The sequence below is a fragment of the Triticum aestivum genome, chromosome 2A (genome assembly GCF_018294505.1).
Source record: "Triticum aestivum cultivar Chinese Spring chromosome 2A, IWGSC CS RefSeq v2.1, whole genome shotgun sequence".
Taxonomy (NCBI): domain Eukaryota; kingdom Viridiplantae; phylum Streptophyta; class Magnoliopsida; order Poales; family Poaceae; genus Triticum; species Triticum aestivum.
Genome location: NC_057797.1, coordinates 388829727 through 388846302, shown reverse-complemented (window position 1 = coordinate 388846302; position 16576 = coordinate 388829727).

Below are 16576 nucleotides of genomic sequence, written 5' to 3'. Positions count from 1 at the left end.
AGCCTCCACACAAAATCCAACCGTTACACACAGTTTTCCAATCTCGGTGGGACCGAATCAAAAAACTCGGTCGGACCGAAAAGGTAAACCTAGTGACCGTTAGAGATTTTCGATGGGACTGACATGCAACTCGGTAGGACCGATATGGTTAGGGTTTGGGCATAACGTAATCTCGGTGAGACCGATTACACAAACTTGGTGAGACCGATTTTGGTAATTAGCTAACAAGAGAGTTGGTCAGTCAAACTCGGTGGGACCGATTTTCTCTTTCTGTGAGACCGAAAAGTTACAAAAAGGAAACACTGAATTTACATTGCAATCTCAGTGGGACCGATTCGCTCTTTCGGTGAGACCGAAAACTTACGAAAGGGAAACAGAGAGTTTGCAATCCCATCTCGGTGAGACCGAGATCCCTATCGGTAGAATTGAATTGCTAGGGTTTGGCAGTGGCTTATGACAAATGAAACTCGGTGGCGCCAGATAGAAAGAATCGGTAGGACCGAGTTTGGCTTAGGGTTTAGGTCATATGTGGATATGGGAAAGTAGTTGAGGGTTTTGGAGCATATCACTAAGCACATGAAGCAAGAGCTCATTAAGCAACACCTCATCCCTCCTTGATAGTATTGGCTTTTCCTAAAGACTCAATGTGATCTTGGATCACTAAAATATAAAATGAAGAGTCTTGAGCTTTTGAGCTTGAGCCAATCCTTTGTCCTTAGCATTTTGAGGGTTCCACTTTCACATCCATGCCATGCCAATCATTGAGCTTTCCTGAAATAATCATCTTGGAATAGCATTAGCTCAATGAGCTATATGTTGTTATGAATTACCAAAACCACCTAGGGATAGTTGCACTTTCAATATGAAACAAGTAAGCTTGCTCAAATAAAGGCACGAGATAACCAAGAGTGGAGACGGTGGAGACGAGGATGTGTTGCCGAAGTTCCTTCCCTTTGAGAGGAAGTACGTCTCCGTTGGAGCGGATGTGGAGGCACAATGCTCCCCAAGAAGCCACTAGGGCCACCGTATTCTCCTCACGCCCTCACACAATGCGAGATGCCGTGATTCCACTATTGGTGCCCTTGAAGGCGGCGACCGAACCTTTACAAACAAGGTTGGGGCTCTCTCCACAACTTAATTGGAGGCTCCCAACAAAAACCACGAAGCTTCACCACAATGGAATGTGGCTCTGAGGTGACCTCAACCGTCTAGGGTGCTCAAACACCCAAGAGTAACAAAATCCACACAAGAAAGTATGGGGGAAGCAAATATCCTTTGGTGGAAGTGTAGATCTAGGTCTCCTCCTTCAATCCCTAGCAAATCAACAAGTTTGAGTGGCTAGAGAGAGAGATCGGGCAAGAGAGCTTGAAGGGCATCAATGGTGGAGTGAGAGAGGTCAAAGGTAGGAGTGGTAGGTGGGAGAAGCCCCCTTAAATAGTCACCCCACATTTCCAACCGTTATTGCGTCTTTTGCACTGCAGCGGTACAACCGGTCCTCGTCCCGGTACAACCGGGACTCACGGTGTAATTGCAGAACCCTACCAAGCGGTACAACCGGACAGGCGGGCGGTAGTACCGGCTAAGAAAAATAATCGGACTAACCGTCTGGCTACCGCACAACCACCACATCAAAACAGGAGCCTGACCGGTACTTGGGCGGTGCCTGGCCGGAACAACCACATGGCCTTGAGCTCTTGGGCGGCTAAGTACTGAGCGGAAGAACCGCTCGGACCACCGGTGGTACCGGTCATCGTGGAACGACCGGACCAACCGGGCCACTACCGCCCAAGAACCGCATCAAACCAGAAGCGAGAGCGGTACTTGAGCGGTGCATGGACGGAACCACCGCCCCAGCTGTTGCAGAGCATGGTGGCCGTACCACCGCCCGGAGGCAGCGGTACAACCGCTCGAGCAAAGCTGGTGAGCGACAAGACCCAGCGGTACAACCGCTCCAGAGAGCGGTACAACCGCTGGGCAGAAACAGTGAGCAGAAAAGAGGGGAAGAGGCAAGGAAAACTCTCTCTCCCACACACACCTGAGGAAGGCAAAGAGAGGGTGAGAAAAGTGTACGTGAACTGATTCCCCCAGAGCTTCCTAATGAGGATTCCCTCTTGATAGTACGGGTACTCTATGACCAAAGAAAATAAAAGCGTGGAGGACACGTCTTCGATCTTTCCCTTCGAGAGGCAATAGCAATCCGATGTAAGCCTAAGCATCGAGAACCTGAAACATATGGCACATGATTAGACCATAAAGGGTTGTCATCATCATCCAAAACATAAAGTAGGGAAATGCCCTTTCAATATCCCCCTTTTTGGTGGATGATGACAACAACACGATTTGCAAGAGATAAGTCAATGAAATCTAGACGGAACTCCCCCTGAATGTGTGCCCCAACAAGTACTAGCTGAAAGAAAGCATGGGCATACTTTCAGGACTAGACTCCCCCTAGATTTTATAGACTCATCACTCTGAGCTCAAAAGGATAGGCAATAATAACGATAATGACCTACAAACGGAAAGGTAAATGGAGTAACAAGTCTCACACACAGCACGGAACGAAACAGGTCCACAACCAAACACAAAACACGAGAAAACCCCAAGCAAATCCCCGAGACCTATAGAACCCTCTCCCCCTTTGGCATCAAGACACCAAAAAGGAAAAGAGCGAAGCTAGCGACCCAAAGCTCAGGCGTCCTCCTCTGACTCCTCGGTTGCATCTGGATCTTCATCATCAGAGTCGTCATCATCGTCGTGATCAGATTCTTCCATGGCATTGTCAGCTGCTGCAAACGAGGATGATGGCTGGGGAGGGACTTCATCATCAGTCCATGTGCTATGGGTAGAGATCCAACGCTCCTCTGGGGTGATGCTCTTCTCAGAGCCACTCTGAACCTGCATGTTGAGGTGCTTCATCATTGCAATTTGGCGACGCCATGCAAGCTTCTCATTGACATGTGCCTCATACATCTTCTTCTGGATGTCAGCCTGGAGACAAAAGGTCTTCTTCACCTTGGCAGTAAATTTGGCCACCCACGAAGGCTGGGCCCCTGGCTCCAGCTCAAAGTCCTCATCGTCAGAAGTAGCATAGACATCCTCAGGAGCATGTTCAGGGAAGCGAGGCTCGGCATGCTAACAGTGAGGTTGTCTGGAGAAGTGAGGAGCTCTCTAGGACGACGAACAGCCCACACAGAGTTCAGAAAGCACATGACAAATGGAGCGTAGATTGGGACTTTACGGTAGATGACCATGTTGTACATCTCATGCCACAGCCAATTTGACACATCAAACGTTGCCCCTGTCCCCACCATGGTCTTTATAGCAACCATCAAATCAACCAGATAGCCATGAATCTCATCTTGATTGCCCACCTTGGGCAAGAGCACATTGCGGAACACTCGGTGCATGATGTCATAGACCTTCTCCAAATCCTTGGATTCTCCAATAATCCCACGGCCCCGAATGTACAGAGGGGCAAGCTTCTCCTTAGGCATGGACTCAGGAAAATCATGAGGGCGAATGCCACCCCTTCCTTCCAGACCGGTATCCTCGTACCCAATAGCATTGCAGAAAGCCCTCTAGGGAACGTGAAACAATTCATCGCGACACATGAAGGTGAGAGTGCGCGCATCATCTTCCCCAAAAAGAACCGTGGCATAGAACTGATGGATGAGTTGAACATCAAAGTCACAGTTGACTGACATGATCTTGACAAGATCAAACTCCTCGCAGAGAGCTAACGCCTCACCAAAATACTCCATGTTGTTTCTCCAATGATCAAAATCAATTGTCCACTGCTTGGCATATCTATTCTTGTTGTGCTCAAAGAGTTCATGAACAATCCACACTTGCATCTCATTCCAGAACTGAACAGTGGTCCAACGGGGAGCAATGGGAACCTCATACGGATTCTTTGAGCGGAAGGCTTCCCAATCCTTGGCTTTCCAACGATGCAACGGCATAACCACACGTTGCTTAGCAGCTGCAAACTTTTCACGACGAGTGGGCTTGGTGGGAATCACAACTTCTTCTTCATCATCTGACACAACTGGGCGCAAGGTCCTTCGTGCCCTCTTCTTGGTCTTGCGAGGAGCAGAGCGAGAACTAGAACCACCACCATCCATGGGAAGAGATCGGGAGGCCTCCACGGAGAGAATCCACGGAGAGCCAAGGATCCGAAGCGCGAGACACACTCCGGGGCAGGGGTAGAGATGGCCGGCGGCTAGGGCAAAAGAAGAGGAATGAGGACGAAGGGAAAAAGACAACCCTTCAGCCCCGTCGAGTATATATAGGCCCGTACACACGCCCCGGTAGAACCGCTTAGGGGAGCGGTTGTACCGCTTGTCTGGTACAGACCGATGGATGGAGGCGGTACTTCCGGTGCCTGGGAGGCAGCGGTAGTACCGCACGGCATCAACCGGTAGTACCGGACGTGGGTTACCATGGGTTTTTGCGGTGAAACCGCCCAAGCACCGAACGGAGACCCTTGGGACGGCACAACCCGGTACCAGCGGTAGAACCGCTCATGGTACTGGTTGTACCGCCCGACCACCTAAGCCCAAGACAAGATCAAAAGAGTGCAATCCGAAGGGAGGAAGAAGGGGCACAAAACAAGAGAGAAACAACACCCTAGGAGAACCTAACACAAAGAGAAAAGAGAGAAAGAGAGAAAACAACACGAGAACAACAAGGCTAACTCCAACCTCCCGAAGAGAGGACGGTGACCGAGGCCACCTATGTTTGAGTCAATTGGTATGGCACCGCGAAGAATTATCCTTGGGTCCATGACCAAAACTCGTCTTTGAAGCACAAGTACCATCAAATATGGCTAATGTGAAAGACACAATCAATTTATGCATAATGGGGGGAGGGAGAGTTCATTGAGAGAACAACACTCCCCCTATGTCCATGCCTACACCTAAACTAGACAACAAATTGAGCATGGTAGGGTGTGCAAGGGTTCAAGCCACATTGCTCGAATCAATGATATTTAGCTCATGCCTTAACTCACAAAATCTTGCTTCATCTAAGGGCTTCGTGAAAATATCTACAAGGCTGTCATGAGTGTTGACATAGTTGAGCTCGATCTCTCCTCGTCTAATGTGATCCCGGATGAAGTGATACCGGATCTCAATATGCTTCGTCTTGAAATGTTGCACCGGATTGAGAGAGATCTTGATGGCACTTTCATTGTCACACCAAAGAGGCACTTTGTCACAAGTGACACCGTAATCCTTTAAAGTTTGCCTCATCCATAGGAGTTGAGCACAACAACTACCGGCGGCAACATACTCCGCCTCAGTGGACGAGAGAGACACACAACTTTGCTTTTTGGAAGACCAACTTACCAAAGAGCAACCAAGGAATTGGCATCCTCCGGAAGTGGACTTCCTATCCACTTTGTCTCCCGCCCAATCGGAATCCGAGTACCCTACAAGCTTGAAGTTTGATCCTCTAGGTTACCATAGGCCAAAGTTTGGGGTATGAGCCAAATATCGAAAGATTCGTTTGACCGCCACATAGTGACTTTCCTTAGGTGCGGCTTGAAACCATGCACAAATTCCCACACTCAACATGATGTCCGGTCTAGATGCACAAAGGTAAAGCAAGGATCCAATCATGGAACAATATACCTTTTGATCCACCACTTTACCATTGGGATCTAAGTCAAGTTGGCACTTGGTGGGCATTGGAGTGGAAGCCGGCTTGACGTCCCTTAGCTTGAATCTCTTGAGCATGTCTTGAGTGTATTTGGATTGATTGATGAAGGTTCCTTCTCTTCTTTGCTTCACTTTGAACCCTAGAAAGAACTTCAACTCTCCCATGGAGGACATCTCGAACTTTGAGGTCATGAGAGCGGCAAATTCCTCATTGAAAGATTTGTTAGGAGAACCAAAGATAATATCATCAACATATGGCACATAAACAACTCCCCTTTGACCTTCTTAGTAAAAAGAGTGGGGTCGATTAGCCCAACTTCAAAACCACGGTCTTGTAACAACTCGGTAAGGTGGTCATACCATGCACGTGGGGCTTGTTTAAGGCCATAGAGCGCCTTATCGAGTTGATACACATGATCGGGAAAGTAGGGATCCTCGAACCCGGGGGGTTGCTTGACATAAACCAATTCATTAATGGGACCATTAAGAAAAGCACTCTTCACATCCATTTGTTGTAACTTAAAATTATGATGAGAAGCATATGCAATTAACATGCGAATGGATTCAAGACGAGCAACGGGAGCAAAGGTTTCACCGTAGTCGATACCCTCGACTTGGGAGTAGCCTTGTGCTACCAAACGAGCCTTGTTGCGAATGATAATCCCATGGGCATCTTGCTTGTTCTTGAATATCCACTTGGTTCCAATGACATTGTGGTTCCCCGTTGGCCTTGGCACCAATCTCCACACTTTGTTGCGCTCGAAGTTGTTGAGTTCTTCGTGCATGGCATTGAGCCAATCCGGATCTTCTAGCGCCTCATAGACCTTGTGGGGTTCCACACAAGATACAAACGCGTGATGCTCACAATAATTTGCTAATTGTCTACGAGTGCTTACCCCCTTTCTTAAGCTTCCAAGCACATTCGTCATGAGATGATCCTTGGTGGAGAGCTTGGATGCAATCTTGGTGGCACGGCGCTCTAATTCCTCCTCGGTGGTGAGTTGAGGAGCGGTTACTTGATCATCTTGAGCACCGTCATGAACTTGTTCTTGATCTTGAACTTGCTCGGGGGAGAGAACTTGACCTTGGGCATCACTTGGTGTGTCAACGCCGTCTTGAGTATGATCTTGCCCTTGGTCTTGTTCATGAGGTTGAGGGCCTTCACTTTGTTCTTCGGAAGCGTGTGGGCCTTGGGTTGGTGATGGCTCCACTTGAGTGGAGCATTATCCTTCTCCTTCGGCCACAAGGGGTTCCTCAATGGGTAGGATAAAACCAACACACATTCTTCTTATGGCTTGAGGAGGAATTTCATCACCTACATCACAAGTGCCACTTTGCTCCACTTGGGAGCCGTTATTCTCATCAAACTCCACGTTACACGTCTCCTCAATAAGTCCCGTGGATTTATTGAGGACATGGTAAGCATGAGAGTTTGTAGCATAACCAACAAATATTCCCTCATGAGCTCTAGCCTCAAATTTAGACAACTGAACACCTTTCTTGAGAATGAAACACTTACACCCGAATACCCGGAAGTACTTGAGGTTGGGCTTGTTACCGGTGAGTATCTCATATGGAGTCTTGTTCAAGCCCTTGCGGAGGTAGAGCCGATTGGATGCATGACACACGGTGTTGATGGCTTCGGCCCAAAAGTTGTACGGAGACTTGAACTCCGCCATCATGGTCCTTGCCGCATCCATCAACGTCCGGTTCTTCCTTTCTGCAACACCGTTTTGTTGAGGGGTGTATGGTGCGGAAAATTGATGCTTGATTCCCTCATCACTAAGAAATTCATCCAAGGTGTAGTTCTTGAACTCGGTGCCGTTGTCACTTCTTATTGTCAAGATCTTTGCATTGTGTTGACGTTGTGCTTCATTTGCAAAGTCAATGACGGTTTGTTGGGTCTTGCTCTTCCTCTTGAAGAAATACACCCACGTGTACCTTGAGTAGTCATCCACAATCACCAAGCAATACTTCCTACCTCCAAGGCTATCAAAGGATGGAGGCCCAAAAAGATCCATGTGAAGGAGCTCCAAGGGCCTCTTTGAATAAATGACAGTCGTGGGAGGGTGAGCCTTCTCATGTAGCTTTCCTTCGATACAGGCACTGCAAGCATGATCTTTAGCAAAACTAACATTCGTTAGTCCACGGACATGGTCCCCCTTGAGGAGACTTTGCAAAGATCTCATATTGGCATGGGCTAAATGGTGATGCCAAAGCCATCCCACATCAACTTTAGCCATTAGGCATGTCGCAGTCTTAGTGGGTCGCTCTGAAAAGTTAATCACATATAGACCGTTCTCGACATGCCCAACAAAGACTACTTTAAGAGTCTTGCTCCACAAGAGGGCCACGGTATCGATATCAAAGAAAGTGGCAAAGCCCATGATTGCAAGTTGACGAACGGAAAGTAAATTGTATGCAAGGGACTCAACAAGCATGACCTTCTCGATCGTGAGATCATGAGAGATGACCACCTTGCCAAGTCCCAATACCTTAGAAGATGAGGCGTCACCCCACTCGACATTGGTGGGCATAGATGGAACCTTGTGCACGTCCACCACCAAGTCCTTGCTTCCGGTCATATGATTTGTAGCTCCGCTATCAAGCAACCATGATCCACCACCGGAAGCAAACACCTACAAGAGATCAATGCTTGGTTTTAGGTACCCATTTTGTAATGGGTCCTTTGATGTTAGTAACAAGGGTCTTAGGAACCCAAATAGACCATTCAATGTATTCATGAAGAGAACCAACAAATTTGGCATAAACATGCCCATCACTAGCACGACATAACACATAAGAAGGATTAAAATCGCCAACTTTGTTGGGAGGGGTGACATTGCCCTTCTTGACATTGTTCTTCTTCTTCTCCTCGGGGGCACTCTCTCCCTCCCTCACAAAGGTTTGCATGAGAGGAGGAGGTCATTTGTTCTTGTCATTCTTCTTCTTGTTCTTGGAGTCAGGCACGTACCCAACCCCTTCCTTGGCCACAACTCCCTTTTGGTTGATCAAAAGATCGTTGAGGTTCTTCTTGCCTTGTATGCAAGTCGCAAGACCTCTCTCAAGTTGCTCCTTCAACTTAGCATTTTCCTCAACAAGATGTATATGCTCACAACACGGGTTAGTAGCATTTGCATTATCAATTAAAACCATATGAGGAAAAGTTGCTTTCTCCTTAGTTAGCTTCACTTGGAGTTGATCATGAGACTCCTTGAGACTAGCGTGAATACCCTTCAAGGCCTTGTGGGCCTTGTCAAGTATATCAAACTCCTCTTTGAGTCTAGCAAGATCAACCCCGAGTTTGGCCTTCTCGGAATTTAGCACACGAGAAACAATGAGGTCATGATCATAATCTTTCTTTAACTTAGCATGATCAACGTTGTGTGACTCCTCAAGAGCCAAACGAAGACCACGCTCTTACTCAAGAGCATTGGAAAGATCCGAGATCTCATTGGCATAGTCACGACTATGCCCTTCCATCTTAGAGATGGTGTCCTCGTGAGCCTCGATCATGTCATTGGCTTCACCAAGTTGTTCCAAGAGAGCAACAAAGTGCTTCTTGGATTTTCCCTTGAGTTTGCCCATAAAGGCCTCAAACTCGTTAGCCTCCACATTAGCTCCCTCAAGTTCATTAATGCAATCCATTGGGGAAGGATGATTAATGATGGTAGTTTTGATGTTGGAGGTTACCTTGTTGGTGGCTTTAGCCATGAGGCACTTGGCGGTGATGCTCTCATTGGGTGAGTCGAAGAGAGACACCCGTGACGTTGTTGCAATGGCAACGGAGGACATGGCAACCGACTCATCATCTTCATCATCATCATCCTCATTGTACTCTTCTTGCACAGCCAAAGCCTTGGGAGGAGTCTTCTTGGAGAAGTTGTTCTTGTTGGGGAACGACTTGGCCTTGTCCTTTCGGATGAGCTTGCCACCATTGTCTTCCCTCTTCTCATACGGGCATTCCGCAACGAAATGACTCACGTTGCCGCAATTGTAGCAAGTCCTTACATGTTTCTTGCCCCTTGTACCACTCGAGTTGTTTTTGCTAAAGTTTGGCCTCGAGTTTTTCTAGCTCCAAAATTGCCTTGAAGCAAGTGCCATGTGTTCATGATATGCATACTTCGTATCTTCGGGGTTGCTCTCCTCTTCTTCCTCTTCTTCGTCTTCCACGATGAGCTTGGCCTTCAATGCAAGGTTAGGCTTCTTTGCCCGTTGAGAACGGAGCACCGCATTGTCGACGGTCTTGTCCAAAATGTTCATGGCCACAAACTCATCCAACACTTCGCTTGAGGTCAAAGTGTGGAAATCCGGTCTTTGACGAATGACGGAGGACATGGCCTTGTGATAGGGCATCATTGCCTTGAGGAATTTGCGCTTGATCCAATTGTCATCCGTGTCCTTGCTCCCGTGATCTCGTAGTGAGACCGCGAGTTTGGTTACTCTCCGATAGAGCTCACGAGGTTCTTCATCTTCCTTCATTGCAAACTCATCGGCCTCATCTTGTACCACTTCATAATTGGAGCGTTGAATGCTTGCGCTTCCCCGATAGAGAGACACGACACAATGCCATGCATCTTTGGCCAAGGCGAAAGGACGAAGATGAGGTAGGTCTTCGGGTGGAATTGCATCTTGAATGATGAAGAGAGCATTCTCATTGAATTGATTGTCCGCGGCTTCTCGAGGAGTGAAGTTGCTTGGATCATGTGGATAGAAACCTTCTTCAATGATTCTCCAAAGTTTAGTGTTCACATGATTTAGATGACGTTTAAAGCGGTAAACCCAAGAATCAAAATCCTCATTTTTCACAATCTTAGGGGGAGGACCGGCATGATTCAAATGAGTGGAAGGAACCGGTCCACCATAAACAAGTGGTGGTTCCACATGGGCAAAGATGCCAGTGCCATTCTTGCCACTAGAAGAAGGAGCCTTTTCACTACTAGCTTCCCCCTTGTCGGGGATAGCATCCGTCACCTTGTTGGCGGGATCACCCACTTTCAACGGTGCAGTGGATAGTTTAAGCCCCTTAAGAAATTTAGTAAACATGCTTTCGACTTCGGTCGTCATGGAGGTTTTCAATGTCTCTAAGGCCACATTGAACTCCTCATGAGAGACCGAAGTTCCCCCATCTCCCGTAGACGAGATCGGATTCACACCGGAGTGTTCCTCCACACCGTCTACGGTATCAACCATACTCTTTGGATGGTAAAGTCCTTAATAAAGAGACGAGGCTCTTATACCAATTGAAAGGATTGATATGGTTGACTAGAGGGGGGGGGGGGTGAATAGGCAACTAACAATTTTTAGCTTTACTTTAACAATTTAAACTTTGCATCAAAGTAGGTTGTCTAGATATGCAACTAGGTGAGCAAACTATATGATGCAACGAGGATAGGTACACAAGCAAGCAAGAGATATGAAACAAGTAAGCTTGCTCAAATAAAGGCACGAGATAACCAAGAGTGGAGACGGTGGAGACGAGGATGTGTTGCCGAAGTTCCTTCCCTCTGAGAGGAAGTACGTCTCCGTTGGAGCAGTGTGGAGGCACAATGCTCCCCAAGAAGCCACTAGGGCCACCGTATTCTCCTCACGCCCTCACACAATGCGAGATGCCGTGATTCCACTATTGGTGCCCTTGAAGGCGGCGACCGAACCTTTACAAACAAGGTTGGGGCTCTCTCCACAACTTAATTGGAGGCTCCCAACAAAAACCACGAAGCTTCACCACAATGGAATGTGGCTCCGAGGTGACCTCTACCGTCTAGGGTGCTCAAACACCCAAGAGTAACAAAATCCACACAAGAAAGTATGGGGGAAGCAAATATCCTTTGGTGGAAGTGTAGATCTAGGTCTCCTCCTTCAATCCCTAGCAAATCAACAAGTTTGAGTGGCTAGAGAGAGAGATCGGGCAAGAGAGCTTGAAGGGCATCAATGGTGGAGTGAGAGAGGTCAAAGGTAGGAGTGGTAGGTGGGAGAAGCCCCCTTAAATAGTCACCCCACATTTCCAACCGTTACTGCGTCTTTTGCACTGCAGCGGTACAACCGGTCCTCGTCCCGGTACAACCGGGACTCACGGTGTAACTGCAGAACCCTACCAAGCGGTACAACCGGACAGGCGGGCGGTAGTACCGGCTAAGAAAAATAACCGGACTAACCTCCTGGCTACCGCACAACCACCGCATCAAAACAGGAGCTTGACCGGTACTTGGGCGGTGCCTGGCCGGAACAACCGCATGGCCTTGAGCTCTTGGGTGGCTAAGTACTGAGCGGAAGAACCGCTCGGACCACCGGTGGTATCGGTCATCATGGAACGACCGGACCAACCGGGCCACTACCGCCCAAGAACCGCATCAAACCAGAAGCGAGAGCGGTACTTGAGCGGTGCATGGACGGAACCACCGCCCCAGCTATTGCAGAGCATGGTGTCCGTACCACCGCCCGGAGGCAGCGGTACAACCGCTCAAGCAAAGCTGGTGAGCGACAAGACCTAGCGGTACAACCGCTCCAGAGAGCGGTACAACTGCTGGGCAGAAACAGTGAGCAGAAAAGAGGGGAAGAGGCAAGGAAAACTCTCTCTCCCACACACACCTGAGGAAGGCAAAGAAAGGGTGAGAAAAGTGTACGTGAACTGATTCCCCCAGAGCTTCCTAATGAGGATTCCCTCTTGATAGTACGGGTACTCTACGACCAAAGAAAATAAAAGCGTGGAGGACACGTCTTCGATCTTTTCCTTCGAGAGGCAATAGCAATCCAATGTAAGCCTAAGCATCGAGAACCTGAAACATATGGCACACGATTAGACCATAAAGGGTTGTCATCATCATCCAAAACATAAAGTAGGGAAATGCCCTTTCAGTCGTCAACCGAGGACACCGATATGTGAACCGATTCCGCATTCCAGTTCGATAACCCTAAGTAATTTTTGTTGTTTATGAGTTTAATAGTCCTTCAAGTCATTCCTAGCCTGATCGGCTATATCACTATCGTGTAAACTTTTAACTGTGCTACCTGGTCCCTATTCCCGGAGCACAACTTTTGACGATGAGCTAAGCTCACGTTGATCTTCCTCGTCATATCATTTCTCCTTGAACAACAAACTTGATTTCGGGTTTGTGTCGTACCCATGGTTCTAATAACCTTTTGCTTCATCATTCAAATTTGATGTCATCGCCGATTGATTACATCTTCATGAAATCTCTCGACAATTTTGTCGTGATCATCATCAACATTCTGAGATCTTACAAGATAACAATCGAATTCGTGTTGAGAAACCATCCTTGCCCATCAATGATTTGTATTGTCATCGACAACATTCTAGACTTCCCTCCAACATAAACTTGTTCTTTTTTGTGTTATACCTTGAGTTCCTTGCTATCCAGCAATTGTTCTTCTTACCTTGGAGTATTACCATCTTTTATGTCAAGAATGTCGTGAGAATTTCACCACCTCTTAAGAATTCTTGGTATAGTGATGCTTCTCACCATCACCATTCTTTCTTGGTCCTCGTGTTGATTCCAACCAGTGTACCAACAAGTGAACGGTGTTGTTTGGATTCTGCCCTTCTAGCAACCATATTGCTTTGAAGTTAATGGTTGGCCGTTCATTCTTAGACTATTGATTATTGAATCACCATTCTGACATTGGTCGTGCAACCCAACCCATATTTCAGGCGCACCTTTCAACTAATGTTTAATTGTGTATGTTTTCCTCGAGCATACTTCATTATATCATTTGATCTGACAAATGCTATCTCCTTATCCACATAATTGTGGAGATGCATCTTTTTTGGATACCTCATTGAATTATCGCTGAGTCCATCAGCCACTTCCTCATCCTCTTCTTGGCTTAATGATGAACCCTTGTTCGGAACTCGCTTTCATAGTTCATTTCCCAAGAATCATATAATGTCATCTCGTCAATTGCGTTGCACCTCTTCTTTCTCAGGCATCTTGAGTCTGAAGTATCCTGACACCAATCGGACCTGAATCTCGGTCATGTATGATGGTTGGAACATATTTCCAAGAGTTATAACATTGGTCTTTAACCCGATAAGGTGATGCCATCCTAACACACCTGCCCGGAGGGCCTATTGTTAAAGTTTCCTTTCTAGCAAGGTTAGCCATTCTTCCATGAGTAATTTGTAAGACTTATTCTATGAGTTGTTCCGGATGGATCCCTTGTGTATCCAAAGTCTGATCTTTACCCAGTGGCCATGTCAATGATATCTCGAAGCTTGTCTGTTGTACTCCGATTTTCAATAAGAACATTTGAAGCCCAATGCTAAATGTTTCCTGCTCAATCACCCAAACACCATTGTATGGTTAATATCATGGAATTTCTCACCTTACCTAAAGAGTTTTCTACATTATATCCGGTCATGGATATCATGCTCTGCTTGTCCTTGGGAAGGATATACCATTGAAATATATGTTTAAGCACATTTTCCTTTCCATTCTTCTACTTAATCTGATAATCACATTTTCCTTTCCATTGTTTTGTTTAACCTTCTTGAGGTTTATATGATCTAAGCAGTAATAAGTCACTGCTTTCGTAAGCACCTCGGTGTACAACTCTGTCAGTAAGAACCTGTTACTATTGATTGGTGACATTCCGGTATCCACCGATGGATGAGAACTTTGCCTAATGGTCCGCCTCGTTCAACGAGCAGGAGAATGGTTCTCTTCGTCCCTCGCCCTTGGTACCGATGTTGTGCCAACATAACTGATAGGCTATCCTCTGGCATGCCTTGTTATCATGACTGTGCAAGATATCACCGCCCTTTCTACTTTTAACCTACATGGTGGGCCCATAACCCACAGTTCCACAGGATCGAAACCTGACTCTCCTGTACACCCTGTTGTCCAAGTTATTCCTCGCGCTTGACTTCGTATATGATTCACGGACCACCTGCCTAGTGATCTATTCTGGTGTCAGACACAATACTTATTCCAGTTGCTATGAACACCTTTCATGCCCTATAACAGGCATCGAATGATTGCCTGCCCACTCGAAACTTCCCATGATACCTCCGTACTTTGCTCTCGATATTTTCTTAAGTTCCAATTCGAGAGTTACTTTCTGCCACCTTCCCCGATATTATCGACCAGATAGTCAACCTTCCAGAGGTTCGTTTCCCTGGAATACCCACCCTTTATTCTTTGTAAGTATGATGGAATTCCCGAAGAAAGGATGTCGACTTCATCATGATGAACTGAAGCAGAGGACTGAAGACCTCAAGTAATGGATAGACCTCTTCAGGAAGAGCAGCCAAGACCGAGAAGACTCGATAGAATGTCGTAACCAGAATTTTTCCCCTTACGCCCCTCTTAAATCTCAGGATGAGATTTCTTGTAGTGGAGGAGAATTGTGACGCCTGGGTATTCAAGCTATAGGGATCCCCCGCTAATGATGCCACGTCACCTCGATTATTATTGATAAACTCGCGTTGATTCAAAACCGATTCAAATTCAAAATCAAGTCAAACGGTAAAGTTTTTCAAATATTAAACTAAAATGTTTCGGTTGTGCCAAATAATGCATAGGTAATTATGGTGGAGAAACCACACTTTTATAAAATTCTTAAATACTCTAAATTGGTTAAAACAGTAGTTCAAACAATTAAATAATTGCTTTTGATATTTTACAAAATACTAATCCATTTGTTTTAAAAGAAAACCTTTTGTGGTAGTGGGTGATCATGGGACACTAAATTAGGAATTCACTTTGTGGTAATAAAACAAAATTAGTCCAAAGAAATAAAAGAAAATAGTAAAAGAAAATAAACAAAATATAAAAGGAAAGCAAACAAAAATAAAGGAGAAGAACCCTCCCTGGGCCTCTTGGCCCAGTCGGCCCCATCGACCAGGCCGGCCCAGCTGGCTCCCCCCCCCCCCCCCCGCTTAATTCCCCCCACCGTGACCTAGCCCCAACCCACGATCCCCACTCGCCCCCACGGTCCACTCCTCCCTCTCCCCCCGATCTGGATCAGGGGTAACCAACCCAGACGCCGCCACCCGTCGCCCCCGTAGCTACGTCGCTGCCCGGAACCCCCCCGCCGGAGCCGCCTCGCTACCCGCCGTCGTCGACACCGTCTCCCCGACTCCGCCGCCTGTCCTCCTCCCCCTCCTCGATGCATCACCGGCGCCGCCCCGCCGACGCACCTTCGTCAGATCCGCACCAACACCGCTGCCACTCGCCGTCCTTGGAACCACCTCGACGCCGCCTCTTCGCTCCTTCCCCGACGGACTCCCTCGCGCCTCGCCGGTGTTCCCCTGCAATGGGGGTGAGCGCGCCTCTCGATCCCCACCCCCCTTCTTTGTCGTTCGTCGCCTTCGCCCGCACTCGCCACGTCCGTCGCTGCGCGTCCACGGCCACTCGCCGATGCCCACGTGCTCTGGCCAGCACCACATCGGCCCCTGCGTGCCTCATCCATGCGCGGCCTCCCGCCTCGTGCCCGCGCGCTGACCCGTCACTCACCGCGCCTCCCCCCACTCCGCTGCTGCAGCCTCACCAGCCGCGTGCCCCCACCACGCGACCACACTCACCCGCTCACCCCACCTCGGCCGCGCCCGTGGCTGCTTCCCCCCGCGTTGTGGCCTCTTCGTCGTGCAGCCCCGCCTGCCGGCGCTGCCGCTCTACTGCCCGCACTCTCCGCCGTCCGCAGCCTGGCTCCGCCGCCCACCTCCTTGCCGTGGCTGTGCCAGCTCGCCCGCCGTTGCCTGCCGCCGGCGAATGCCCCGCGCCCTCTCGGGCACGCACCCGTTCGGGCTACGCCCGCACCCGCGCCCAAAACCGCTATGACCCCTCTGGGTCACAGACATGTGGGGCCTAGCCCACAGAACGTTAAAATTAATAATAATAATAAATAAATAAATTGATTAATTAACTAAATTAATCATGTTTAATTAATCTAATTAA